At 47.0% G+C, this 25933-nt stretch overlaps 1 protein-coding gene across 5 annotated transcripts in view; it reads left to right on the forward strand.

Moving 5' to 3' along the window:
* Positions 1 to 5471: 5471 nt before the first annotated feature.
* Positions 5472 to 25933, forward strand: part of Ggta1 (glycoprotein alpha-galactosyltransferase 1 (inactive)) — a 67727-nt gene continuing 47265 nt past the window's right edge. For 2 of the 5 annotated variants that reach the window (XM_036184816.1, XM_036184820.1), the window contains exon 1: positions 5472 to 5759. The gene's annotated coding sequence lies outside the window, so the exon portion shown is untranslated. Of the gene's footprint in view, positions 5760 to 5786; positions 6060 to 6803; positions 6960 to 23820; positions 23900 to 25933 lie in introns of those variants that run through there. The other 3 variants (XM_036184817.1, XM_036184818.1, XM_036184819.1) reach the window with 3 other exon arrangements.

Genomic DNA, 25933 nt, shown 5'->3' on the forward strand with positions numbered 1-25933 from the left:
TGAAGTCGGGGGTCCTTTCTCCAGACGTTTAAGTTTGGCCCCAATATCAGGGAAACTCTGGGAGAAGAAGTAGGTCATAAGAAGTTGTTCTCCATCTGGGGTCTCAGGATCCACATTGGTATACTGTAAAAGAGCTTTGTGAGGCGGTCTAGGAATTGAGATGGTTAATCATGTTTGTTCTGGACGACCTCTTGGATTTCTTCATAATTTACCACTTTAAGGTATCCTGTGGAGACCAGCCAGAAGACAAGTTACCAACTGATCCCTAGCAAGGATGCCCCCTGGGGTATTGTAGTTCCATTCAGGGCTCCAGTCAGGAACTGCCACAGCTGGACTGGGTGGATGGACTGGGTGGATGGACTGGGTGAGTGGCATAAGTTTGGTGGAGTTCCTCTGCATGTGCTCTAGCCTGGTTCCACACTTACGTGCACTCCTTGGGGAGATTGTTGGTGAGAATCATATAAACATCACGGAAGGTAAGGCTTAAGATTGGGTAATATACTGAAATTCTTTAATAAAGGTAGAAGAAGTAGCAGCGTAGGACCCTGATCTCTTCTCTATCTGAGAGAGTTTGCTTCATGAGAAGGGGACATCTACCCTGTGACCCTCCCTCAAAGGGAGAACTGGGTTAGGCCAGGTAGGGGGAGGTAAAGGGGTCCCATGGCAGAGCAGGAGGACTAAGGGCTGCCAGGAGGCTCAGAGTGGCACCTGAGAGGGTTGATTTGGGCAGCCTATGGCTGTGGAGGAAGAAAGGGTAAGAAGGGACCATAGGTTGAGGCCAGTGAGGAGGCTCATGATGAGCATGATGGAAATGAGAGAGGAATCATCTGGTTTGGGCTTCAGAGCTAGGAGTTACAGTTTTTCCCTTGGTTGGCTTATGCCATGTGGTCACTTTTAATCAAGATGAGAATGAAGTCATATGGTAAATTTAGTCCATCTTTTCCAACCCCAGCAAAGACGGTTGTCAGCCACATGGGAGCACATCCCAATGGGGGACAGCAGCTAAGGTGGTAACAAGTCACATGTTTCCTTTAAGATTGCCTACGTATAGATTTTTAATTATCAAGCCTGGTGTTACAACTCTAACTCTTATTACAGATTTTACAGATTTTTAATCATATCCAATATGCTTACAAATCTGGAGGTAAGATTTATACCTTAGCAAAAGTTTTAGAGAGTTAAACCAAAGCCAAAGGTGTAAGAGCTGAGCAGCAGTGGTCCCCAGTGGGAATGGTCTGTCCCTTATTTTGTTTTGCTCTCCTTTCTCTGTCACACAGCAGATGACTCTCCTGATATGGGACAGAGGTTTTGGAAGAAACCTTTAACAGGCATGCTTGGGTCTAGAGGAGGGGAGCCATACTCTAACTCTAGAGCCAGCTTTTAAAGCAAGTGGGACAGCATAAAACAGTCTGATGCCACTCACCCCTAAAAGACACCCGAGTCCCTGTAAAACAGAATCCAGTAAACTGAGAACAAAGAAAGCTTGGGAACAGGTTATTTCTGAGCTCTGGCTATAGACAGAGGATGCTGCAGGAGGGAGCTGAAGCACCAGCCAGTGTGTGCAGGGTGTGTGCATGCTGCTGCTGGCCTACTCCTTTGTGTTCTCCACCTCATGCTGGGTCCAACTTCCCACTCCCACTGTATAACAAAGTTACAGATTCATCAACCCAAACTTAAAAAACAGGACATTCATACAGTTTGTCTGAGGTAGGGCAAACAAAAACAAACAGGGCTTGGAGCAGAATAAAGAGAAATGGGTAATGGGGATCTCTTTCCATTTTCCCTATAGCTCGAAGTATTTGTAAAGGTCCCAAATATTGGGATATAGGATGTCGTTAGGTAGCCCTTTGGATCAGATATCTAAGGTGCATTGAGGCCAAATTTGACTGTAAAAGAGAAAAAATTTAGGGTGTCAGTGTCAGTTGGAGAGACTGAAGATTTTCTAAAAGGCACCCCAAGGGGGAGTGAGAGGGTATGGAAGACACTATTACCATGGATGAGAGAAGGAACCAGGAGGAAAAGGGTCTCCACAGGCTAAAGTGTCCCCAGGACTCAGGGAAGACCAGAGAAGACCCAAGCAGTTCAGTGGTGGTCACCTCACTTGATGGGGGTAGGGGCTAAGCCTGAGGAGAAACTCAGCACCTGGTACTTGGGCTTTTCTGAAGGTCAGAAGGTAAGGCAGGACAAAAATTGAGTCAGTGTGTGTGTGCGTGTGTGTGTGTGTGTGTGTGTGTGTGTGTGTGTGTGTGTGTGAGAGAGAGAGAGAGAGAGAGAGAGAGAGAGAGAGAGAGAGAGAGAGAGATCCACAGGAAAGGGTTGGAGAATGGAGTCAACAAAAGCCAAGAGGGCCAAAGGAAACTTCAGGAACTGGCACAGGAGACCACTTCCTAAATATAACACCAGTAGCACAGACACTGAGAGAAACAGTCAATCAATGGGATCTGTTGAAACTGAGAAGCTTTTGTAGGGCAAAGGACACAGTCAATAAGACAAAACGACAGCCTACAGAATGGGAAAAGATCTTCACCAACCCCACATCTGACAGAGGGCTGATATCCAGAATATATAAAGAACTCAAGAAACTAGACATCAAAATACTGAACAATCCAATTGAAAAACGAGCTAAAGAGATAAACAGAGAATTCCAAAAAGAAGAATCTAAAATGGCTGAAAGACATTTAAAGAATTGTTCAACATTCTTAGTTATCAGGGAAATGCAATTCAAAACGACTCTGAGATACCACCTTACACCTGTCAGAATGGCTATGATCAAAAACACTAATGACAGTCAAATGTTGGAGAGGATGTGGAGCAAGGGGAATACTCCTCCACTATTGGTGGGAATGCAAACTTGTACAACCACTGTGGAAGTCAGTATGGCGGTTTCTCAGAAAATTGGGAATCGATCTACCTCAAGACCCAGCCATACCATTTTGGGGCATATGCCCAAAGAATGCTCAATCATACCACAAAGATACATGCTCAACTATGTTTGCAGCACTATTCATAATAGCCAGAACCTGGAAACAACCTAGATGCTCGTAAACTGAAGAATGGATTAAGAAAATGTGGTACATATACACAATGGAGTACTACTCAGCAGAGAAAAACAGTGACAGCATGAAATTTGCAGGCAAATGGATGGAACTAGAAAATATCATCCTGAGTGAGGTAACCCAGACTCAGAAGAATAAACATGGTATGTACTCACTCATAGGAGGATACTAGATATAAAGCAAAGGACAATCAGACTGTAACCCACAGATCCAGGGAAGCTATAAATATATAGCTTGGGGGACCCTAGGATGACTGTGGCTTATAATAAGTTTTGGTTTTGCCCAATCACTGGGCATGCTTTAGTGAAACATTTCACTTTTAGGGTAAGAATTTGTACCATATCAAGCTGACGAAAGAATATGCTGGCTCTACTTTCAGGAGGGAAGGCTAAAATCTTTTTAGATTATGGATTAGCCTATAGAAAAATGTCTGCTGTAAATCAAACAGTGAAGGAGAAGATAAATAGGAATCTCACTTACACAACTTAAGTAAAACATCACTCTCAGAACAGATGAAGATAGGTTTCTTCTGTATCCCAAAATCTAATCAATATTTATATGTGTAATTCAGCTATTATTTGGCTTAAAGGGGCTTCTTGAGAAATGTTATCATTTTTACTATTTTCTACGGAAAAAAATATTCTTCACTTTCAAATAACTCTGGACTTTGGAATTATAACCTGTTTTTATGTTAAAAAAATTTAAGTGGAAAATGCTGAAGGACCACTGAACTTGGTGTTGTATTTACATATCTGTATCTGTATAAAATAATGATTATAAATGTTTGTTTAAAAAAAAAAAGAAGCTGCTGAGAATATACACCAGATAAGGAAAAAAAAAAAAAAAGTAAACTGCAGGACTGTAGCTCCAACAGTGGGGGTGCGGTCAGTTGAAGAGGGTCAGCTGTAGCCTTAAAGATGGTGCCTGGGGGTACCTCAGCCTCCAAGAGTACCAGAAGGTACAGACACTCAACAGTACTTCTTCAGACTCAGGGAACCATTTACACCGACCAAAGGGAAAAGTTACTTAATTTAGTGCTGCTGGTGGATGGGGTACTGAGCAATCAGTGAGCTGGAAGGTGGGTCTGTTGCTGGTGCACTGGAGATGAGGAACAGGGTCCCATTGCACTCAGATCCTGCCTCCTAAAGGGGAACACAGGCACCAAGAGAGCCTATTGGAGTCACAGGTCTGAGGGGGAAATGCTTCCCTAATGGAAGTGTTACAGTTCTGCTCTAGGATGGGGGAAGGTTTCCCCACTGCAAATGCTAACAGTTCTGTTCCCACAGGGAAAGCTCTCCCCAAATTGTTACAGTTCTGAAAGGGACAGTAAGTAACCTGGCAGTCCTGAGCCAAGGAATATCATAAAGTCACACCGCACAACAAACCTCACACAGGAGATCTATTGGGAGGGAAGAACCGAGGAGGGTGGCTGCCTTGCTAGGGCAAGAAGAAGCAGAGAACCCGGCATAAGTTTATATGGCGTTTCCAGGATGGGGAATGGTGGGTTTTCAAGTCCAGAGCTTGGGCTTTACTCTGTAGGACGGGCTGGCTCTGGCCCTTGGGGCAGGAAGGGTCTTCTGTGGGTGGAACCTGGTTGTTGGAAATCCTCAGGGGAGGGGTCTGGCTCTGTGCCTCAAGGAGCTTACACAGAGGACACAAAGTGACTCAAACTATCCTGAACTCCAGATCTAGGGGATCCAAAAAACCTTTTCTGAACTCCTGGGGCACCCAGGCACACATGTGGTACATACATGCAGACAAGACACCCATACATATAAAATTAAAAAAACAAAAACCAAAAACCAAAAACCAAAATTTAAAACATAAACAAATCTCTCTCTCTCTCTCTCTCTCTCTCTCCCCCCCCCCCCCCCAAAAGAAAACTGTTATGTGGTGAATATTTTAGCAAAGGAAAATTTAACTTTTCCTCGGGATAAAATACAGCCCGAGGGTGGAGCAAACCAGATGAGAACAGATGTGCCTGTTGGGCGTAGAGGCACAAATTCTGCCACAATTGTTTTGTTCTCTTTTCTTAATAATTACAGCATCCTTTATATTATACATCCCTGTATAACCCTGTCAGAGAACACTCAGGGCTGGAAGACCACAAGCAAGCAAGCAAGCAAGCCATGCTCTAGGTGCCTCATGACCAGCCAGCCTTTCACCCCCAGAACTCAGGATGGGAGACCTACCGACTAGCAGCCATCCACTGGTGTCTGACTGTAAGCCAGTGACCCTGAGGCCCTTCCTCGTCATATAGGGTGACATCCCCCACGCCACCTCGTGCAAGTCAAAGGAGACAGAGTCAGCCTTGACCCGGAGCTTTTTTTTTTTTTTTTTTTTTTTTTTTTTTTTTTTTTTGCTGGTTTCAGGCTTTTTTCTGCTTGAGTGGAGATGAAACAAACATCGCCCCTCCCTCAGCCAGACACACGTGCGCTCGCGCCCAGCGCTGTGTCAGGGGCAGGGACCAGCTAGGCTTCCACCCCCGGGTCGGTGCACGCCGCTTGCTCGAGACCCCGGCCCCGGCGCGCTGCCCCGGGAGGCGTCCGCGGGGGACGGAGGCGCGCACCCCGCCCGGCACACCCGGGCACGTCCTGGTGGAGCAGCGGCCGGGTCTCCTGCAAGGCAGGGCGCCGCCTGGCGAGCACGGTCCTGCTCCCAGCGTGGCCGACCGCACCCGCCGGGCCTGGTTCTGCGGATCAGGTGGGTCCCGCGGGCGCGACACTGAAACCACGAGCCGCGCGTGGGGAAGCGGTGTGAGCGAGCGAGGAGCCCCGCTGCTCCGGCCTAACCCTACTATGGTCCTTGTTTTTGTCCTGGTCGCTTGATCATTTCCTGTGTCCAGTTCTGATCTCCAGACTCTGTCCCACCCTGTACCGCGTCGCTGCAGACTGGGGCCTGCTGGGCTGCGGGCCCGGGTCGTCCCCTTCCCTCTATATCGGAGAAGCATGGCCGGGCTGGACTGGGCAGGGCAGAGAATCTCCGGACCACCAGTACTAACCAGTGAGTCTTTAAAGACAGGAGGTACTTTTCCTGCTGGGGGTAGGACAGGGCGGAATGGCTCTTCCTCCGGACATAATGGGAAAGGGGTTCAGCTAGGGGTAAAGTGAGGGGCTCCCGAATTCAACAGACAGACAGATAGACAGACACGCTCTTAACAGATGAGGAAGGACAAAGCCAAAACCAAGCCTGGGCAAAGTCTTCGGCACTAACTTTGCTGCGGGTGGTGATGGGAGGTAATCCCGTCCAACTTTTCAAACCACCTCAGTCCCACTGCAAACAGACACTATCCAGCATTTGAAGATGGCAAGAAACTGCTCAACAGAACAGAAGCAAGCGCGCGCGCGCGCGCACACACACACACACACACACACACACACCTGCTCAACAGAACAGAAGCACACACATGTTTTACTATTTTATATTAATTTTATGTTAGCATAAAATGCATACAAAGTAATGCATTTCATTATGGTATTTTCATATATATGCGATTACAGAAACTCTTGAAAAGCATCCAAGAAACAGCAAAGCGGGGACTTTGTCAGGGCGCTGGGGCTGGGGAGTGGAGGTGGGGGAGAGCAGAGCCACTGGAGGGCGGCAGCGGAGGGGCCTGGAGCAAGGCGAGGAGGGCAATGTGTCAGCCACACTTGCTCCTCCCCCAGGAAGGGCCCGAGACCCAGGGACTCTTATTTTTGTGGTTTTGCTTGTCTGACAGTGTCGCTCAGAACAGATGCGATTGCCTCTTTCATTTGCCTGAAGGTTGATAGGTGTGTCTCAGGAGGCAGATTCTGGGTGGAGCCCTGGTCTTGCCTTTGCTTAGCTGGGCGACACCTTCCCTGGCAGACTTTTCTTGGAATGTGAAGTTCGGGTCCTGCTGGAGACCTCGCTCTCAGGCTGTAGGTAGGCAAAGGCCAGGGGGCTCGCCCATGGCTGGGTTGTGTAGGGCCTGAGGTATCAGGACTATGGGAGCATCTGCCTTTTGGTGGCACTAGACACTTTCTACCTTCCTTTATTTTCTACCACAGTTATTTTTGGGAGTAGTTGCTTCCTCCCTAATGGGAGCCGGATGCGGGTCCAAGCTGTATCTGATGCAATTAACAGGTGCCGGGAACTAAATGAGGAGGGACTGGAAGCTTCCCTCGGGATTACCTGGTCCCGGAGGCCTTGAGATATGTTGGCTCAGGCCCCAGTAGCTGAGGAGGGGTACCTGGAAGCCCCAGCGGGCTCCTGCTCCTCCAAGCTTCCCAGATAGAACCAGTTCAGTTCACTTCTGCTTTGTCTGCTAGCAACTCCCCAAAGGATGTTTTGGGGCGAGTCCTCCCATCACCAGCCCTGTGATAGAGCCAGGTTTTGGTGGAATGCCTGAGATCAGAGGGTGTAAGGAGATCAGTTGATTACAATCCCGTCCCCCAGTGGCTGAACTTTTATCAGGAGTGGCCTTTCTCTGGACATACTGGCTCTGAGCAGCCATTTCCCCAGCTCTGTGACACGTCGGGGCCAGGGGCTGACCATGAGTCTTACTCCCTGGGCACTCCTGAGTCTTTAGTGGGACTTCTAGTGTAAATGGGTCTCTCAGTTCCCTACCCTGGCTAGGCACCATTGGCCTGAATTATAGAGAAGGAAATCAGAGTTCAGAGATGCCAAGTCACTGGTTTATGGGCTCTCGGTAATTAAATCAAAGCTGAGGTGTGCATGCGTTCTAGTCAGTCAATACAGCTCGTGGGCTTTCAGCACTGCCCACCAGGGCTAGAAAATGGCTAAAGGACCTCTGCCACGGCTGTGGGGGAAGGGCTGGGGAGAGTGGGAGGGAGGGTGCCTCCCGTGGGGGCTGAGCATCTAAACAGGTACAGTCAGGTACAAATATTATCTCATTTGAAGTGAATATGCTTCTGCTCTGTGCTTTCTGCTTATTTTAGATACTTAAGTTTGATTTTCTAGTTTTTAATTACACTGTAAATTTATACACACTAAAATCCACAAGTCATAAGCATTTTTGGTTCAATGAGTTGGAAGGTTTTTGGAGGGACAGTCCTCGGTCCAGGCTGGTCATTTTTGGTGGAGTGGCTGAGGTCTTGTGTGAACAAAACTTATCTTGGGGAGATGCAACACATATGTCACTCATAGGTGACATACCACCAAAGTCCAGCTTGGTGAGCCAATGAGTGTTTATTGTGGTCACTTACAGGAATGTGGGTGAGGGGTCACTTACAGGAGCAGAAATGACTCACAGACACTGCATCACCAATGCCCATCTGAGCACAGGTGACAGCTCACAAAAGCTGGGAACCTGGAGCACACTGCACAGCCTGCAGGCAGCTTAACAGGTTGGAGAGTGTCTTTTCTGAGTGACTCTGGTCTACACCTCTTGCAGCTGCTGCTCTGGTCCCAGTCTTTGCAGCCCAAGCTCCTTGGCTGAGAGGGTCTCTCAGCTTTTATTGCTTACTCTGGCAGGGAGGGGCCTAGTGAATCGGGTCAGTTTTAGGGAGCTGTGAAGCTATTTTCTTGTCGTTTACTTCCCTGCTTAAGGAACTTTCCTGAAGGGTGGAATGTTTTAATCTAGGAGGAGAGACTAGACAACAGTCTTGAGCTGTGTGTTTGGGGTGGGGGACATTTGAACCTGGGACTTTTCCACACCCTATGCACCTCTCCTCATACACTTCAGTGTGCATTTGTTTTCGGTTTTGTATTTTAAGTCTCAAGACCATTTTATTAGAATATGAAGAAAATGGCAAGATAGGCAAGCACAAATCTTGGCAGAGACTGGGAGGAGTTTTTGAGTTGTGGTCCAAGGGCAGGCTCATGGAAGTCTGGAAGCTTTTTGGAATGCGTGGTTGCGTGTGCATCTTTGGAGAATCAGAATCCCAGAGATCAGGGCAGACATGCTTAGGATTTCAGCAGGTGAAATGAGGCAATTCCACGCAGTCTGTCTGATAATAAAAGGGATTTATTCTGGGTTAACTCACAATAACATAGGTCACAGGATCCTGGAGGGGTGGGGCATGGTCCAACACGGTTCTTTGGAGAACACTGCCTTCCTATGCAGCACCAGCATCCAAGACCACAAGTTAGCCAAGCAAGTGAGCACATATGCATTCCAGGTCTTAAGGGGTCCCCCTTCGGCCACACCTGGGGGGCAGGTACCTAGCAGTTCCCTGCTGCATACTGGGGTGGTGATTCAGGGGTAAACACAAGCACTCCTACACCGGTGTGCAAAGACGAGACCAAAAGAGATGAGAGGAGAAGTTATGCTTTTCCATGAGAACTCAGAAGGCAAGTTGGTGGTGAAGATGTGTAAGTAACTTCCCGGGGAGCGGTCTTCCCGGGGAGTGGTCTTCCCGGGGAGCGGTCTTCCTGGGGAGTATATGATCTCGTTAAGGGGATAATTGTTCCCCTCTAGGGCCTTAACATATATTCAGGTGTGTCAACTTTAATTTAGGTGGATCTCCTGGCCAGGTGATTGACAGGCCCAGTTGGATTAATTTTAAGGGAGAGGACAATAGTGTGTAATATTATCTTTGGGACTGATTAGAATGGAGTTGAGGCCAGCCTGGTCTACAAAGCAAGTTCTAGGACAGCCAGGGCTACACAGAGAAACCCTGTCTCAAAGAAAAAAAATAAGCCATGTCTCCCAAGGTCATAGATAGGACTCAGATTCCATTGACCCAGAGAAAGGAGCTTCTCCTTAATGGATCTCAACATAGTCCTAATAAAGCCCCATCTATGGGAGAGGCCATCTTCAATGGCTTCCGTGCTTGTTAATGGACTGTCAAGCTACCTGACATCTAGGAGATGGCTGCCTAGTGGATCTGGGTACTTCCATCTGAAAAGGAGGCACAGAAGGGTTTGGCGTCTCCACTCCTGCTGACTTTTAGGCCCTGGAAAGGTAATCCGGGGACTAGATAGGAGAAAGTCTGTCAGAGAGTGGATCCACTGTAAACGACAGGATGTACAGTTGTGTGGCTTCTGAGATGAACAGATTGTTACTAAGGTTATGGCAGAAATACCTCATTTCTGCCACGGAAATCTGGACATCGTCTGCATAGCCTGAATCTGATTTAGTAGATTGTGTAAAGCAGATGAATCATTTATCAGAATTATCAGGATACACAGTGTTTCGTTTACTGTTAGGAAAAGCCAGTAGGCCTTGGGAGCCTGAAAGGTCTGATGCATCCGTATATTCACCTCTTTTATTTTGTATTTTATTAGTCATTTAGCTCTTCGGCCGTACTTTCCTGCTGGGTGCTTAAGACCATGTAGGTACCTGAAAATGTATTCAATTTCTTTTTATTGTTAAGGTCTATTGGAGTTCCTCAGGTTGACTCCCGGGTCTTCCAGGGGCCCCTTGGGTCCCTGGTCTTTGCCTGCTGGCTTTGCCATCCGCTGGGGTAAGTCGGGGGCTTGTTGACCATGTTGTCTTCCTTGGGTGTCCTAAGGGCCTCTCTCTGTGTGTTGACCCTCCTCTTTGCAAAATGTACAATAGTTAGGTCCGACCTCTGCCTCTTCAGGGCTCCTCTAATCCAGAGGACAGGTGACTTGGCAAGGGCTGTCAGGACCCTAGGATAACTGTCCCATCATCCCCTAGGGCCTGGTTGAACCAGGGGTAGGGTGTAAAATAATGGCTGTTCCTTTAGCCCCTGTATCTTCATTGGCTCGAGTCCAAGTTTGATTGTTGACCACTCCCCCGTCCCCTACCCTTACCCCCACCCCTACCTCTACCCCTATCCCCAGAAGCCTTGTTAGAACAGCTTTGAAGAGGAGGTTGGACATGGAGCACATCTGATCACTTTTTACCTTTTACAAGGAGGAGGATGGTAAATAATTTATAGTTACTATTATTTATTTTGATATTGAAGCTTAAATTACCAATGATCGGTCACTCTCTCTAACAAGTTGACTTATACTCTGAGGGACATTGTGCAGGGACAAGTTCGCTTCTTTCTTGGGGATCAAATTTGTCCTAATCTTAGGGACTGCGTTTGGTGAGAACCAGTCTGCAAGGAAGAGCAGGGGTAGTGAGGCAGGAGCATGCACTGCTAATTCCAGAGCTGCATTGGCTGAAGAGAGTAAAGGCCCAAAGTTTACTGGGAATTAGGGTACATGCTCCCCCGAATCCTGAAATTACTTTAGTTATCAGGGTCTAAGTTCCCAGCTGGTCAGAATCCACAAGTTGCTTTGACCAGTGGGGACCAAGCTTTACACACACACACACACACACACACACACACACTCACATATACTTTCATGTTCAAAAACACACACAGACTCTCACACTCACAGACACTATCTCACACACACACTGTCACACACAGAGACATACAAACACACTGCCACACACACAGTAAAGATGTAATTGCCTCTTAGATATATATGCCTTTAATTTCCTTCCTGGGAGAATACAGCGTGATTGGGAGGCCATCCTCAAGCCTTTTATTCTAGCTTCTGTGTGTTGGTGGCTTATGGCTCCAGGAGAGTCTCTGTTCTCTTAGGACCCAGTTGGTACATTTAGGTAAAAAGACCTAAAATATCACCTCATGGTATTATGGATATATTCTCTTGGAGAAGTGCCAGCTACCACCAAAGCAAAGGCCTTAAGACCCACGGTGAAGCCGGGCGGTGGTGGTGCATGCCTGTAATCCCAGCACTCAGGAGGCAGAAGCAGGCGGATCTCTAATGAGTTTGAGGCCAGCCTGGTCTACAGAGTTAGTTCAGGACTGACTCCAAAGCTACAGAGAAACCCTATCTCGAAAAACAAAACAAAACAAAACAAGACCCACAGTGACAGAGAGAGAAAGCCTGGAGGTCAAATTCGGAGTCTAGCCAAAGGGTAGCTGCTGGTGGGCCATCAGCAGGAGCTTCCCTGAGTTGCTAGTGTGTCACCTGGTCTGTCCTTGTTTATGACTCCCCTATATGTTACCCAAGAATCATGGTTCTCTTCTGCAGGGGCTTAGTCTTGTTGGTAAAAGAATTTTAAAACAGACTCAGAAGGAAACTCAGGAACCATTTTATGAAAATTCGCAAGAACAGCAACAGGGCAGGCAAGCCATAAATCTTGTTAGTAGCCGGGAGGAAGGAGCCCATAAGTGGGAGAGAGATGGGCTCGGTGGTGGAGGTCTGTGAGCAGCTGTACCAGAGGGAGGCTCTACAGAGAAACACTGATGCACAGAGGGGTCAGAACGAGCGTGCTTCCCAAAGAAGAGCCAGAGCCAGAGGGAAGGACAGCTAGACATTTTGTGTTAGAACTCTGAAGAGCAAGAAGACAGTGAAATGTAAGCAACTGCCTCTTATTTATTTATTTTAATTTTTTGAGACAGAGTCTCATTCAGCTCACGCAGATCTAGATTATATATAGCTAAGAATGATCTAGGATTTCTGACTTCTTGCCTCCACTCTTGAGTGCTAAGGAGTGAAGGGGTGCACTGCTGTGCCGAGCTTATGTGATCTCTGGGGACTGAACCTGGGACTTTGTGTATGCCAAGCAAGGACACTAGCAACTGAGCTCCATCCCCTATGTAAGAAAGTACCCAAAAAGAGACAAAATATCTTCAGCAGGCCTCATGGGGTTGCTCAGCAGCTGAAGAGTGCGTTCTGCAGAGGACCTGAGGTTTATTTCCAGCACTCAGGGCAAGTCACATGGCTCCTAAATGCCTCTGACTCCAGCTCCAGGGGATCTGATACCTTCCTCTGGCCTCCAAGTGCCCCACATGCATGTGCAACACCCCATACAGACAGATACACACACACATCATTAACAATAATAAATCTTAAAAAACTGTCATTATCCTAGAAGATATTAGTTTTCTCCCCTGCCCCCACCCCCATGCAACCATTTCCTGAGTTGGATGCGCACTGATTAATTTTGCCTGTTCTTGGACTTCATGTAAACAGAATCAAACATACCTGGTTGATTTCACTCACACAATGTGTTGAGATTGGTGTGTGCTAATGAGTAATTTGGTTGTTGCTGTTGTTAAGTCGTATTCTGTTTCACAGCTACCATTTGTTTATGTCTTCTCTCACTAAAGGTCAGGTTAGCCCCTTCCAGGGTGAGGCTAACATGTAAGCATTCTTTTTTTTTTTTTTTTTTTTTTTTTAATTGTCGGAGCTGAGGACCGAACCCAGGGCCTTGCGCTGGCTAGGCAACCGCTCTACCACTGAGCTAAAAACCCCAGGCCGCATGTAAGCATTCTTGTTCAAGCCTTTTTAGAACATTGGTGTTCAGCCAGGAGTGAAATGTGAAATTGTTGGGTATCTGTATGTTCCCACAGCAGCGCAAGAGAACTGGAGTTGTTGAGGGGGTGTGCGCGCGTGCCCTGCGTGTGTGGTTGTGCTGGTCCATTCATGCACATCTGGAGTCCAGAAGGAGATGTCAGGTGTCCTCCTCCTCATCACTCTCCACCTACATTTTGGTGACAGGGTCTCATAGTTCCCCAGCTTGGCTAGACTGACTGGCCAGCAAGCCCCCAGGAGCTTCCTTGTTGTCTCTGCCTGGTCCCCAGAACTGGGCTTCTAGACATGCACCGTCATCCCTGACTTTAAACTTAGCTCGCCATGCTTGCTCAGTGAGCAGTTGCCCACTGAGCCGTCTCTGGCCGACTGCTGTGGGTAGTATTCAGTGCTGATGGGCTTTCTGACTTTTGCCATTTGAGCGACTGAGTGATAGTGTCACTGCCTTTTTTTTTTTAACTGTTGAATTTTGGGTTTTGAAGATGAGAACATGAGCAGGGACAAGACATGAAACAAGCTGGTGATGTGCAGGTGCACTGTGGGCCATGGCTTGGAGGGACTGCTGGTTGACTAGTTGTTATTGGTGGTCAGGGGCACAGGCTGGGTGTTCTCAGGTTCTTTTGTTGTTGTTGTTGCTGTTGTTTTTGTCTTTCTGAGACAGGGTTTCTCTGTGTAACTTTGGAGCCTGTCCTGGATCTCACTCTGTAGACCAGGCTGGCCTTAATCTCACAGAGATCTGCCTGCCTCTGCCTCCTGAGTGCTGGGATTAAAGGCGTGTGCCACCACTGCCTGGCTATTTTCAGGTTCTTGACAACTCATCCAAAGAATTGAAAACTAGGATTCACAAGTGGATCTCTGTGAGTTTGAAGCCAGCCTGGCCTATACAGAAAGTTCAAGGCTAGCCAGGGTTACATAGTAAGACCTTGTCTCAAAAATAAACAAATAAATAAAATACAAGCAAAAAGCAAACAAACAGACAAACAAAAACCACATCAAACCCCTGCCTTTTGCCTGGCACAGTGGCGTACATCTTTAATCCCAGCACTTGGGGCAAGGTGGTGGGTGGGGTAGGCTGATCACTGAGTGTTTCAGGCAAACCAGGGTTACATTGTGAGATCCTGTTAAAAACAATACAAATAAAAGAAGAGAAAGAGTTGACATTTACAAAAGAATCAGGATAATTTTATTGAGATAAAATTGACAGTGGGGATGGGGTGGCAGGAGGCATCTGGAGAGATGACTCAGCTTTTAAGAGTACTTGCTGCTCCTGCAGAGGACCAGAGTTCAGTTCCCACCTCCACATTAGGTGGCTCACAACTGCCTATAGCTCTAGCTTCAGGGGCCCACTGCCCTCTCCTGGCCTCCTTGGGTATCTGCATTTATATGGAACCCCACCCCACCCCACACATGTATACTTAATTAAAAACAAAAATAAAACATCAAAAAAATTGAAAGCAGGCCACATGAGTGGGCAAATCCAAAGGCCCTATTTTTCTTCCGGGCTTCCTTTTATAGCTTTCATGAGGAGGGCCAGGTTACCGATGGGTGTCTCTTTATCAATTGACAAATTAGGTCATATTCATTTTTCTTATTGCACATGTCCTTTCCTATAATATATCTGATTTTAGTCATATGTACACCTAGGGGATTCTCCCCAAAGGTTGCCAAAGGTCATAGTTTTGCCATATTGCAGGGCTGTGTGTGTATACTATGTGCATGCAGGTGAAGGAGCTAGGCAGCCAAACGCATTATTGATTACGAGCTGTCTTCCGTGCTTGCCTGCCTCATAGTGGCTTTCCACAGAGACTCCTGGGCTCCCAGTTGTTCTCTGTTGTCAACTGGGATTTTCAGACTTGGTTCTTGTAGTCAATAATCTAGGCAAATTCAAGAATGTTCCTGACTTTAAATGTGTCATCTATAGCACGTGTCTGCATCAGGGAAGGGAGTGAATTGAGTTCACTGCTGCAGAACAGTGCTGGTGGGGTGTGGGGGCAGGACGGGATGGGACTCAGAGGTTCCGCTGGGCAAATAAATTACCAAAATACACCAAGAGTGGAGGGTGGGGAGGAGGGTAAGCAAGCCAGAGCCATGGAAGCTTAGCCAGGAAGAAGCATTGACATTTTTTATTACAATTTTATTTGTTGTATGTGTATGTGTGCAGGCACATGCATGCCATGATGCATGTGTGGAGGTCAGTGGGCAGTTTGTATCTCCCTTATTTTTGAATTAGCACACAAAGCAGCGATTTTTGAGGAATTTTCATGCTGAGCTTCACTTGCCCTCTTCCCGTGCTCCCTGCTTCTGCCCCCAGTAGAAACCCTTCTCACATTTACGCCTCCTGTGTTCGTCACCCTCCTGTCTTAGGGTTCTACTTCTGTGAAGAGACACCATAACCACAGCAACTCTTACAAAGGAAAACATTTAAATGAGGGGTCAGCTTACAGTTTCAGAGGTTTAGTCCATTATCATCCTGGCGGGACATAGTGGCATGCACGGTTCTGTAGAAGGAGCTGAGAGTTCTACATCTGTATCCACAGGCAACAGGAAGTAAGCTGTGAGGCACACTGAGCATGGCTTGAGCATATGAAACCTTAAAGCCCACTCCCTGTAACACTTTCTCCAACAAGGCCACACCTTCTAATGACACTCCCTATGGGCCTGTGGGGCCATTTTCTTTCAAACCACCACATTCCACTCTGAGGCCCCCATAGGTTTATGGCCATATCATAATGCAAAATGCATTTAGTCCAACTTCAGAAGTCCCCATAGTCTACAACAGTCTCATACTTGTTTAAAAGTCCAAAGTTCAAAGTCTCTTGTGAGAATCAAGGCAATTTCTTAGCTACAGCCCCCTATAAAATCAAAATAAAAAAGCTGTTCATGTTGTGGGGTATTTACCACAGAAGACTGCTTGGATATGGGCTTAAGCCAATAGAAAGTCTTTATTGTCTATCTATAACGTGACTACGCTGAGTGTTCGGGATTTTCTCAGGGTGAGCTTTTAAGCACAAAAACCATGTTCTAGGTTGACATACTTCCACTAACAAGAACAGTTAGCCAGAAGAGGAACTACAGAAACCTAAAACCAAGGTTAGTACGTTAAGACTTTCCCAGAACTGTGGACTGTGATGTTTCATTTCACTGAGGTGTTTTTGTTTTTGGCAGGTGGTGCTGTTCATGTGCTGAGTTTTACAGCCTGAATGGCACTTCCATCATGGAGTCAGTTGTGCTAAGGTCTTAGAGCCTACTCAGGTCTGGGGCCCTGTTACAGATCACACATTTCTGACATACAATGGCACAGAATGTACATTACCATTCCAAAAGGGAGGAAAGCGAGCACAGTGAGGAAATACTGGACCAAAGCAAGAACGAAACTCTCAGCTCCCTCTCCAGCACTGTGTCTGCCTGTGGGATGCCATGCTTCCTGCCATGCTGATAATGGACTAAACCTCTGAAACTGTCAGCAGGGCAAACTCCAAACTCTGCATCTCAGGTCTGATGTCAAGGTGCTCTTCAGATCTCCAAATCCTTTTAGCTTTGTTGACTGCAACACACTTCTCTCTCTTGGGCTGGTGCCACTCCCTGTTAGCAGCTCTTCTTGGCAGGCATCCCACAGCTCTGGTAGCTTCAACATTTTGGGGTCTCCAAGGCAATCCAGGATTCACCTTCACAGCTTCACATATGGCCTCTCTTGGCCTCCACACAGGGACACCCCTGGCACATGCCTGGCCTCAGCAGCTTTCCAAAATTGTGGAGGGATATTCCATAGCTCCTCTCTTCTATTCTTGTCTGTAAAGCCAGAACCACATGGCTGAAGCTGCCAAGTTCTGCTGCTTGCTGGGGCTGAAACATGGCCCTCTCATTCAATTACATCTTTATCAGCTTTCTGTTTTTGATGGTTCCTTCACTGCCTAAGCTTGGCTATTCTGGAACTTGCTCTATAGACCAGGCTGGCCTCAAACTCAGAGATTCACCAGCTTCTGCCTTCTGAGTGCTGGGATTAAAGGTGTGCACCACCATGCCTGGCCTCTCAAGCTTTTCTTTAATTCCTTTTCACGAGTTGGAAGCTTAGCTGGATGGGATCTTGCCCTGAGGTCACCACTCCCTTTATTCCATTTTATACCCACTTTTCTTAAACCTTTTTATCTCCTTGAACACAGAATTTAGCTCCTTTCCACTTCCTGGTGCCTTTTCTCCTCAAATTGGATGTTTTGTATTTTTCATTGTCCTGCTTGCACCTTTTCATTATAGGTCTTCATATGCGTGAACACTTATAACTGCAGCAGGCTTTCTTTTGGGCCACCAACCAGCTCCCAAATCATGACCTGGAGACTTATTATTAGTTATGAATGCTTATTTCTAGCTAGCTCTTATAACTTAATTTAACCTGTTTCTTCTCATCTCAGGAGATTGTCTCAGGGCTTTTCCCTTCATTCTTTCATTCTATATGTTCTACTCGTCTGTCTGTCCGGTGTCTGCCTGGCTGGCCCTTTCTTCTTCATTCTCCTCATTCTCTCAAGCCTAGATTCCTCCTCCTATTTATTCTCTCTGCTCACCATCCCCTCCTATCACTCTACTGCCCAGCTATTGGCCATTCAGTATTTTATTAGACCAATCAGGTACTTAGGCAGGCAAAGCAACACATCTTTACATAATTGAACAAATGAAGCATAAACAAATGTAACACATCTTTACATAGAAGTAATATTCCATTGTAGCAGGGTCCTTGCTGCTGTTCCCTTGGGGGCGGGGGCCAAGTAGGTGCAGAGTCAAACCATACAGACTCCTGGAGAATGTCAAAACAACAAGCTCAGTTTACTCAGGAAGAGGCAAGCCTTAGATACCCTCCACCCCACCCTGGGGGGAGGTCTGATGAATATGCATCTGCTGGTGTGACATGGCTGCCTCCTTTTGGCCAGGTCATCTCCAGATCATGGTTCAGCTGCTGTTGCTAAGACCATCAGGCAGACCCAGGCTGGTTCTCAGAAAGTATCTGTTTTACTTGTTTGAGCCGTCTGGCCCTCAAGCCAGTTAGGGATGAGTCATCCCACATTCCATAACATATAACCACATGGCAGATTCTATACTAGGCTGTTTTGAGATTTCCTCTGCCAACGGAATTAATCCAAAACTCCTCACTGCGATCTCTGGCAGTTTTGGGATAAGTGCAAAAAGCACCACCTTCTTTGCCAAAATATCACAAGAACAGTCTCTAGGCCACATGTTAAAATTCTTCTCCTTTAAAGCCACTTACAGTTCAAGTCGCCCTTAGCACCCTTGTCTTCTGTGCTCCTACTTGTCTGGCCTGTTAAGCAGTGCTTAAAGCATTCCATTGCTTTCCTAACCAAAACTTCCATAGTCTACATTCCTCCAAGAAAAGCATGGTGAGGCCTATCCCAGCAATACCCCAGTCTCTGATGCCAACTTCCATCATAGTTAGGGTTTCTATTGCTGTAAAGAAACACCATGACCAGGGCAACTCTTATAAAGGAGCATATGAGACCTCAAAGTCCACTTCCACAGTACACAACAAAGTCACACCTCCTAATAATGCTACTCCCTATGGGCCAATGGGGCCTTTTTCTTTCAAACCCCCAACACCTCCCCATTCCCTTTCCTGAGATCCTTTCTCTTCTCATAGTTTCATAACGTATACTCACACTCACATAACTAACGTATAACCACATAACACACATATGTAAATAAGGCTAGGATCAGCTAATGAGAGAGAATGTGTGATATTTATCTTGATGAACTTGGGTTACCTCAATATAATATCCTCCAGTTTCATCCATTTTCCTGCACATTTCATTTTTACTTGTGGTTTAATGAGATCCCCTGTGTGTTTATATATACTGCGTTTTTATATTCACTCACCAGAGGATGGAAAGCAAGGCCGGCTGCATTTCTTTGCTATTGGGACTAGATCAGCAGTTAACATGGACAGGCAAGGATCTCTGTGGCAGGATAGAGTCCAGGAGTTGTAGAGCTGGGTCATGTGGCAGTTCAGTTTTTAGCTTTGTGAGAAACCTCTGCACAGATTTCCATGTGGCTGTTCCGGTTTATACTCCCACCAGTGGTGAGTAAGGACGCCTCCTGCCTCACACCCCTGCCAGCATCTGCTGCCCTTTGTTCTCCTGACAACAGCCGTTCTGACTAGGGTGAGATGGAGTCTCTAAACCAGATTAAGTAGCATTTCCTTGATGGTAGAGGATGTTGAACATGTTTTAAAAAACAAAGCATTGGCCAGTTGAGTTTCTTCTTTTGAGGACTATTCAGTCATTGGCCCACTTGTTGGTTGGCAGATTTGTTTGTTTTTGGCATGTTTTCATCCTTCCGTTCCTTTTTATTTCTTTCCTTTTAATTTGAAGACAATTCCTGAACTTAAACTATACCAATGAGCCATAGTGACAAAGACAGCATGTCAAAGGTGTAAATACTGATGTGTAAAACAATGATCAGAAATAACCTTCTGCTGGGTGGTGGTGGCGGCGGCGCATGCCTTTAATCCCAGCACTCGGGAGGCAGAACCCAGGAGGATCTCTGTGAGTTCAAGGCCAGCCTGGGCTACAGAGTGAGATCCAGGACAGGCATCAAAACCACACAGAGAAACCCTGTCTCAAAACACACACACACACACACACACACACACACACACACACACATCATTAAAAGTTTGATAGGGATTGCACTGAATTTGTAGATTAATTCTATACTTCTAATATTAGTATAGATATTTTTACATTCTCAGTACTGCCAAACTATGAGCACAGAAGGTTTTTCCACTGTCTTTATTCTTCAGTGACTTAAAGTTTTCATCATAGAGGTTTTCATCTCCTCTCTCAGGCTTGCTTCTAGGCGTATTGTTTATTTATTTATCTTGAAGCTATTGAGAATGGAATGTTTTCCCTAATTTTTTCCTTAGTGAGTTCATTTTGGTACATATAAAACCTAATTTATATATATATAATTTCTTTCTTGTAACTTTACTGAAAATGTTTATCAGATCTAAATGTTCTCTGGTGGAGTCTGTAAGGTCTTAAGTGTAGAATCGAATCATGTTATTCACAGGCTGGAGCAATTTGACTTTTCCTACTCTTGTCCATTCACATCTTCTTCTTGTCTCAGCTCTGAGACTTTGAGCTGTATACTGAATATGAGTGGAGAAAGTAGGCATCCTGTGTCCCTCCGGAGTCTAGAGGAAATGCTCAATTTTCCCATCTAATCTTTGCTTTAGGTTTATTACATAAGCCTTCTTTATGTTGAAATATATTCCATTGGTTCCTAGTTTCTGGAATACTTTTATCATGAAGCATATTGAACTTTTCAATTGTCCTTCCGTATCAAGGTGAATGTGATTTTGCCCTTATGTCTGTTTATGTCACAGTTACTGGCTTACATATGTTGAACCAGCCTTGCATCCCTGGGATGAAACTGATTGATCATGATGTTTTGATTTTTTCTTTTAATCTTAAGACTAAAAAACTTATGTGTATGAGTTGTTTGCCTTCATGTATGTATATGCACCATGTGTGTGTCTGGTGCCTCTGGAGGATGGAAGAGTGTATCAAACCCTTGGAACTGGAGTTGTTAGCTGCCATGTGGGTGCTGGGAAGCAAACCTGCACCCCTGCAGGAAAATTCTCCAGCTCCTTTGGTGTGTCCTTGGATTTTGTTAAGAGTTCTTGCATCTATGTTCATCAGGGAAATTGAGCTATAGTTTTCTTTTTTGTTGTGTTTTTATCTGCTCTGGTATTAGTAATGTTAGCTGGATAGAGTGAATTTGGCAGTGTCTCTTCCTATTTTGTTTTGTGAATAGTTTGAGAGGTGCTGCTGGATCTTCCTTAGAGAGTGAAATCTGGGGCTGAGAGATGGCTGCTCTCCCAGAGGACCAGAGTTCAATTCCCAGCACTCACTTGGCAGCTCACAACCATCTGTAACACCAGCCCCAGGGGATCAAAGAGGATCCCAGAAGATCTGATGCCCTCTTCTGGCTTCTGTAGGTACTGCATTCTCGTGGTACTCATACATTCAGGCAGAAACATTCATAGTCATCAAATCAAATAAATTAAATTAAGACAATAAAAACATTGTTTAAAAGTAAGTTTGGAATTCAGCAATGAATCTGTATGGTCCTGAGTTTTTCATTGTGAAGAGTGTAAGCCAGGCCCTTCCCCAAGGACCTCTAACTATCAGGTTCCACCCACAGAATACTTAAACTGCTGGACCCTGCTCTCACCCTACAGAGTAAAAAGCCCAATCTCTGGACATGAAGTCCTACCAATCTCCACCCTGTAAAGCTCCACCCTGAAAAGTTCCACCTCTTTTCCAAGAAGTTCTGTAAAAGCCCTATATCCTATATTCAGTGTGCTGCTGTATCTCACCCTAGCAGAGGTGGCCACCCTCCTGGTTTTTTTCCCTCCCAGTAAATCTCTTGTGAGAACTTTGTGTGACTTTGTGGTAGTCCTTGGCTCTGGGCTGCCTGGACACTAGTGCCTGCATTTCCCCTCAGGGTCTAAGCTGCACTGGGACCCATCCCTCATCTCCAGTTCACCCGAAACAGACTCACCTCTGGTTCAGGGATCACTTGGCTCCCATCTACCACCAACAGCCATTAATTAGATGTTTCCCTGAGTGTGAGGAAGGAACTGTTGGGGGTCTGGCACCCTCTGGTGCTCTTGGAGGCATAAGTACCTCCCAGCCACAGTCTTTAAGGCTACAGCTGGCCCTCTTCACCTGACCCCATCTCACCTCCCCTGGAACTGTAATCCTGTAGTTAACTTCAGCCAAAGCAGGTTGTTGGACCCTTCCTGCCTTCTCCAGCCTCCCTGCCGGAGCCGCTTACAATGCCACAGCTCCTCTAGGCCTCATGGCTGTAACGCCTACCAGGAGGCTTAATTAATTACTGCTGCAGTCTCACTGTTTTTGGTATGTTTAAGATGATTCGATCTTCTTAAGCCAGAGATCTGAAAGATGTTTACTGGAGAAGACCCAGGAAAGAGATTAAACAATAAGGAGCTTCAGGGAGGTGCGCTTTAGAGGGAACGATGAGTGAAATCTAGGTTCATGCTGGGTGTGGTGGACACGCCTTTAATCCCAGCCACTCAAGAGGCTGAGGCAGGTGGATCTCTGTGAGTTCCAGGCCAAGGGCTACATAGTGAGAGCCCCCAACTCCCCCAAATCTAGGTGTAGAAGATAAGGGAAGCCTTGTTGAGTCTCCCTTGCTCACAACCCCTTATCCTAGTGTGTGTGTGCATCTTCATGACGTGACTTGTTACCTCACGTCTACAGTGTGTAACTGCGAGCTTTTGCTACTGTTGTGCTGTTAACAACAGTGCAGTTAAAGCCCTCTCACCAGATAGCAAGCAGATGGAGTGTTGTGATATTTCCAAGCACATGTTCCTTTATGTGACATCCAGAACAGCTGCAAGGGTTACACTTTGGCCTTGGCCTTGACCTCACCCCCACATACCTCAATCTCTATTCCAGTCTCAGAAATTACTGCAATTCCTGGGACCCTCTTATCCCTGCTTAGAACCCCCCCACTCCCTCCCAAGTCTGGCCTATACAGACTCCTACTCATTCTTCAAGGCCCATTGGCCCTTTCTCTGAAGTCAGTCTCTTCGTTGTGTCCTAGGTGGGTCAGGCATTCCTTCCCTCTCCACCGGACCCCTGGGCATCCTGCAGCGTGAGCCTCAGCTGCATGGCTGCCAGGGTCTGTTATTTCTTTCCTTCTGGGACCTGACAGAGCTGGAGAGTTCACAGTTGGCTTTATAGAACCCAGAGTTCTCTGGTTGGTACACACTGGTGGCTGATGTGGCCGGTGGGGAACACTGCCTGGGGCCCTTTTCTCTTCCTTTTTCTTTCTTTCTTTCTTTCTTTCTTTCTTTCTTTCTTTCTTTTTCTTCCTTCCTTCCTTCCCTCCCTCCCTCCCTCCGTTTTTCCTTCCTTCCTTCCTTCCTTCCTTCCTTCCTTCCTTCCTTCCCTCCCTCCCTCCCTCCCTTTTTCCTTCCTTCCTTCCTTCCTTCCTTCCTTCCTTCCTTCCTTCCTTCCTTCCCTGTCTCTCTCTTCTTTAGATTTTGAGTATAAATGTGTTGCCTGCATGTGTATATGTGCACTGTGTGAGTGATGGTGTCTGTAGACATCTGAACAGGGCATTGGATCCCTTGGAACCTGAGTTCCAGATGTTGTGAACCAGGTGTTGTGGAGAACAAACCCAGCCCTTCAGAACAAGCGCTTCTAACCTTAGAGCCACCTCTCCAGTCCCATGCTTCAGTCCTTAATGGCTATCTCACTTGAGTTCTGCTCCATAGAAGGGCTCCTGGGAACATTGCCTTCCCTCCTGAGAGGAGGCTGGCTGGAGGCATTTGGAAAGTGAAAGAGTCCTTGAGAGTTTTAGGCCGGACTGTAGGCAGCCATCACTTAGCATACTTACCCAGAATTACTTTTGAGAATCCTTCCGATCTAAAAAGAGGAAGTAACAATGAATCGTCTAGGTCTCTGGCCAGGGCTGATCTTATCTTAGTGCCCAGTCTCCACGAGAAGGCTGTAGAGCTTTGGGACATGAAATTGAGAGAAGCTGTGGAAATTTCCTGTGGAAGCAAGGCCCCACACAGAGTGAGTAAGATGGAGGGGAGCATGTAGACAGACAGGCGGGAAGCCGAGGGGAGGGAGGGCTTGGCTCTTCTTACAGGCTGGGGAGGGAGACAGGCCCTGACTATGGGGTGATCGATGGCAGGATTCTGGGGAAAGTGGGAAGGAGTCACAGAATTGGTATGACCAGATTGTCCACACAGTGGCTAGCTCGAGAAGCAAGGTTGTGTGATCCTGGGAGGACAGCTGGACAGGAGTTGTTTCTCTGTTTTACCCGCAGGCAAACTGAGGCTGGGCCAGAAGGAAGAGTGAGATGGGACAGCTGAGTCACAGAAGGTAGATACTGGACTCCAGCAGTGTGCCTGGGAGTCCTGGGAGCGACTAGGGAAAGTGTTCTGGAGGCAGCTGCTGGGTCCTAGGAAATCAGAGAAGGCTCTTGCCTGAGGCAGAGAGAGAGACAGAGACAGAGAGAGACAGAGAGAGACAGAAAGGCAGCTGCTGGAAACGTGAAGGGGCGGGGTGAGGCGTTAGGACTAGTCTTGTCCTTGCCCCCCACCCCTACAAGGCCTCATGTTCTTGCCTGATTATAGTCACCACACCCAGTTTATCAGATGCTGGGGACCAAACCCAGAGCCTCCTGGAGGTTGGGCAAACACTCTACCAATTCAGCTGCAGCCCTGACCCTAGGGTTTGCTAGTAACAAGACTATTTCTTTGGAGTCTGTGGGCCCCTTCTCAGGGGGCTGTCAAATGACCCTTTCGCAGGGGTTGCCTAAGACAGCGGGAAAAAACAAACAAATATTTCCATTACAATTCAGAACAGTAGCAAAATTACAGTTATGAATTTATGGTCAGGGTCACCAGCATTAGGAAGGTTGAGAACCACTGATTTTGATGCTTTGGTGTGGGCTCTTCTGAGGCTGGGCCACTGGAAAGGGTTGTGGACTGAAAGTGAGGTGACCATGTCCCCCTAGCTTAGTGCTTCTGGCTACAGTGGTGTGTGAGCCTCAGTCTCCCTGCCAGTCAGACAGCACAGGGGCCCAGCTTGATCAGATAACCTGCCTGAATATCCACAGCTAGCCAAAAGGAAGGATCCGAACCCACAGGAATTCTCAAAGTAAAACCCGAAGAGAGGAGGTGCCTGCTATTCCCAGAGGAGTCCCAAGTTGTCAGCTCTCTCTTGACAGTTTAGACACCAAGAAGTGGCTTTGCAGATGTTCCTGCCTGGAGACTCCCGTGACTCTGCCAGTTGTGCAGCATTTGCACAACTGCCCACAATCTTCTAGTTGTGCAACATTTGCACAACTGCCCACTATCCATTCTTTTTTTAAGACAGGGTTTCTCTGTGTAGCCCTGACTGTCCTGGAACTCACTTTGTACTGTAGACCAGGCTGGCCTTGAACTCACAGAGATCCACCTGCCTCTGCCTCACAAGTGCTGGGATCGAAGGTGTGCACCACCACCGCCCGGCCCTCAATCCATTCTTAAATTTGTTAATTCATTCAGGATTGATGGAGCTCTTACTAAGACTGTACACCAGCCTGCGGAGAGGTGGAAATCTCCCTTTGAGACAGTGGTTAGACATCTGAGTATGCACTGAGTCTCCACATAAGAGACAAGCCTGAATCTTGACTGCGGTGACTTGGGAACACTTCCCGCAGATGTGACCTTTGCATTGGGAGCAAAGAGGGAAGTATCTGAGACAGAGGAACCCTTGGTGAGAACCAACCCTCCCACCCTCCCTGCAGCTGCTCCAGAATGCTGAGAGCAGTGTTGGCTGGAGGCAAAAAGGAAGCCAGAGGAGGGAGCGAGCCTGGTACCCACTCAGATGCTCAGAGGGGTAAATTAGTGTGAGTCACACCCAGGGAGCAGCTGCCTGCCTTCTTCCTGCTTCTAGAAGTCCATGAGTGGCGGGCCAGCTGTCCCTTAGGAGGAACTGCCATCGGCTGGGGAGAAGCCACAACACTCACAAAAGTAGCAATGGGTTGGGGGAACCTGGCTCCCACGGGTAGGAGACAGTCTGGGGGTTGCTGGTGAATGCTGTGGATCCTTAGGAACA

The sequence above is a fragment of the Onychomys torridus genome, chromosome 4 (assembly GCF_903995425.1).
Source record: "Onychomys torridus chromosome 4, mOncTor1.1, whole genome shotgun sequence".
NCBI classification, from domain to species: Eukaryota; Metazoa; Chordata; class Mammalia; order Rodentia; family Cricetidae; genus Onychomys; species Onychomys torridus.